This window comes from Lycium barbarum, chromosome 2, assembly GCF_019175385.1.
Source record: "Lycium barbarum isolate Lr01 chromosome 2, ASM1917538v2, whole genome shotgun sequence".
Lineage (NCBI taxonomy): Eukaryota > Viridiplantae > Streptophyta > Magnoliopsida > Solanales > Solanaceae > Lycium > Lycium barbarum.
Window position 1 is genome coordinate 132,595,241 of NC_083338.1, and position 4,043 is coordinate 132,599,283.

Genomic DNA, 4,043 nt, shown 5'->3' on the forward strand with positions numbered 1-4,043 from the left:
TCTGCGGTCGTCGACTGCACCGCCGATCGACTAAATCCACAAGATCGGTCCAACTAAAAGGTAATTTAATAGTGAACGGGCGCGAACCGCGAAACCGTTTTAAGTGTGTGAATATGTGTGAGTTTTCCAGAAGTGGAGGAAATATGAACGGAATGACAGTTTTATCAAAGCAGTAACACATATACAGTTTATATCAAACAAACAGTTTATATCAAGCAAACAATTAATAGCATGTAAAAACAGTTAACAAATGATAAAGTAATTTCAAATAAGCACACAAAGCCTACTTAAACTAAGTCCGTTATGGTTAGAACCTAAGTATTCCCCAGTGAAGTCGCCAATCTGTCATACCCCATTTTAAACCGGGATTAAAGTAGAAGTATGACGTATTGGAGATTCCTGTTTTTGTGATTTTTAAGGAGTCGCCACCTAATTATTTATGGTGAATTAGGACACCTAAAGTTTATTAAAGTTATGTTTAAAGTTAACTCTGTTTAAGGTCTGCGAAACTTAAGATTCTAGGTAAGGGTTCAATTAGTCTAAAGGGAAGGTATTAGGCACCCTTTAAGACCCATTAACAATGGTTAACCGACCGGACTTAAAATTAATTAGGCTAAATATAAATATAGTATTATAGAAAAAGGAAAGTAATTTTGTAAGTATGGCTAAAGTCGTAGATAAATATGTAAGAATGATATTTAAAATAGAACTTGTAAAATAATAATAATTTGTATAAAAGAGTACTTTTAACGCTATTTTGAAAAATATGACTTATAAATATTGTTAAGGTTTTAAAATGAAAGTATAATGACGTGGTTTAAAATAATACTTGTAGAAAATAACAATTGCATAAAAGAGTTTAGTCAAAAATGGACTAAGAGAAAGCGGAACGTGTAATGTTTATATGTGGAGGAAATGAATTATGCTAATTAACAAATTAAAAGAGTTATTGTAAGATTAGGGTTAATAAAATTTAAGGGGTCTCCCAAAAAGACTATTAGTTCAATATAGACTGTGAAAAGGTTATTTTAACAAACATATATTTCAATGTCGGACAAGAGCTAAAGTAAAAAAAAGTACTCCACGGAAAGAACCAGTTTACTTGGTCTTCATTTTTTCAAACAAAAAACTAACGCTAGTAAAAAAAAAACGTGACATTTCTGTTTGTAGGAAAGCTAAGTCTTAAGATGACATCATGTTTTGTTTAACTTAATGTTAAGTCCATCTATTAAATATTAGCTGATTTCCACAAATAAAATCCCTATATGATCGAATAAGTATTCTAATATCAACTTGGGGAAAGATCCACATAATTAAGCAAAGCAGAAACATCGACAATTAATAATCACACCACAAAATATAGCACACATTATAGCAACAAACAACACCAGCGAATGAGAGGGAAATGGAGTAAAGCCATATTTAGCTTCGGTGGAAAAACGAAATTTTAGTGATTCGCCAGTTGACTGCCGAGAAATGTTGCAACTATTTTTCTCTTCCTCTGGTTGCTTTGGTTCAGAGGTTGTGAAACAGACGAGGAAAAATGGATGCAGGTTTAGGCCTGGCAGCATCATTGAGTGTCAAAACGAAACTCCTCGCGGCTCCGGCAAGTCATAAAACAAAAAAGAAAGATATTAGACAAGGGGTATCGACATGCGATTGATGAATAAAAGAAGAGTAGAACAACATATAAAATATGTAAAGTTATGCGTGCACTGATGCCAGAGTCGCAGCTATTAATATCAAGCAAACCAGAAGTGCGCTAACCATTTTTTAGACCAACATAAAACCAATTAGCAAACTGGATGAAATAATATTGCTCAAGAGGTTTCAAAACAGATTTTTTACATCCCATTAGCTCTGTTTCAAAATGAACTTAAGCAAAACTAACCGTGAGGCCGGGACAACCTAATATCAATTAATCAACTTCAACGAGAGTGTTAGCTTAGTCTAATGGACTTATCAATTAACCAACAGTGTCCGAATTAACCCCTTATTAATCCAAACTTTTGGGGTGTTAACATTTTCTGAAAAGGACAAAACCATTTGATATTAAACTGCATATTCAAAACCAATACATAATCATAGAATCAGACGACTGAAGCAGGAGAAATAAACAAAAGGGAAAGGATTGGACAGGATTGTCTCATTTAGAACACATAGCATATTTCAGAGATCACAAACAAAGAGAAATGATTTCGACTAGCATACTAACCAATGCCAAAGCCTTAAGTTTGAATAGGATATCTGAGGAAAGCATGCATTTAGTATGTTCATGGGGACATCAATCACATCCAGACTTAAACAGACAGCTATATCAGTGTAAGCTAGCAAAATTGCAAGATTTTGGTTCAATGTTAATCATGTTCGACCCAAGAGAGTCAATTATGACAATATGAACTAGCATGAACCTCAAACCAACCTTTTAACATTGATCAGATTTCACTTTAACAAAACAGTCATGACAATATAAACTAGAGGATAATACCATTAACCAGACGAGTAACTATCATCTAGCATTAACCAAATTCGACTTAAAACGTGCATCATTGACATGGTAAACTAACTTAGTCTCAAACTAGCCCTTAGACATCAATCCTATCAACTTAAACAAACGACCATGACCTTGTAGATCAACATAAATCTTAAGCTAATCAGCCAGCATCAATCATATCCATTTAAACAGGCAGCTATAACATTGTCAATTAAAGTAGATTCCAGTTAACCAAACATCAGTGATGATAATAACAAATACCATAACATACTAAACCAACCTAACAATAACTATGATCCAACGAAACACTTCGACATATGAAACAAACAGAAAGTACTGAAGCTGCTAATAAACAGATAACGAAGGGAGATTTACCGACCTTTTGTGGGTACAGTGAAGTGGGGCGTCGACGTCGTCGAATCTTCGCTCGAACTCGAACGAACAAACGATGCTTTCGATTAAAACCCAGAATTGATTGTGTGAAAATATGGTGATTTAGAGTAATCCGGCTAAAGTTCACCGGAAAAGTGAAAACTATGGTTGGAAAATGGTGAGTGTCCCTAAACACTGAATCAATTCCTAAAATCCAAAAAAAAATCCCCCCACGGCTAAAGTTCACCGGAAAGTGAATTCACGTTTGGGAAGATGGTATGTCCCTCACAAAACACTCAATAATTCCCTCCAAATACTCGAAATCCTCCCTTTCTGAAAAATGCTCGGTTCTTCTCCCCCCCCCCCCCCCCCTTTCCAGAATCAATTTCCATCGATTTATAGGGTTTTGTTTTGGTTTAAGATAAGAGATAGAGGAGCGTATGAGGTAGGCGTGGGGGACAGTGGTGAGTGGGGAGCAGAGATAGCGATGGTGGAGTGACAGAGAACGTGAGGGGGACAGGGGTTAGTGGAGCGGTGAAGAGAGAAGGAGAAAAGGAGAAGTGAGGGAGGCGGAAGTGAGATTGAAGGAGAAAGAGAGGGAGAGGGATTAGGGATTAGGGTAAAGAAGTTGAAGTGTAGGGGTTGGGCCGGGTAGGAGTTAATTGGGCTGGTCCGTTTTGGGCTGGCCTATTAATTTAAATATGGGCTGATATAAATGAGTTGGGTATTAAAATGTGGATTGTTTATTAAATAGGGAAATAATGTTGTATTGGTATTTTGGGTCATTAATTTGGCTGAAAATTATTGATCCCTCCTCCGCTATTTAATCATTTTTGGGATTCTAATTTAATAACTGGTATAATATATATTATGTAAAGACAATAAATAATTAATACGTAAAAAGTAAATATTTTGCAAAGTGTTGTCTTGTAATTAATTTAACGAGTCCGAACCCAAAAAATGAAATGATGACGAATCATCTAAAATTTGTGGTAAAGTAATACTTGTAATGTTAAAAGATAAAAGTAGCGAGAATAATAGTAGTGAAAATAAAGTATTTAGCTCGTCAATAAATTTAGACGCCCGAGTGAATAAAATTAAATAAAGAAGGGACAAAATTGGGTGTCAACACCGCTTACGGAGCTCACGCCCCTTTCACTTACATACGGAGTTCGCG

The 4,043-nt window shown here is 35.5% G+C and overlaps 1 long non-coding RNA gene across 1 annotated transcript; it reads right to left on the reverse strand.

The window, feature by feature from the left end:
* Nucleotides 1-1,313: 1,313 nt before the first annotated feature.
* LOC132622433 (uncharacterized) lies at nt 1,314-3,189 on the reverse strand. The gene is made up of 2 exons (XR_009575899.1): nt 2,874-3,189; nt 1,314-1,601 (listed from the first exon to the last, which is right to left on the reverse strand). It is a non-coding gene; the product is annotated as an uncharacterized LOC132622433 (long non-coding RNA).
* Nucleotides 3,190-4,043: the final 854 nt, after the last annotated feature.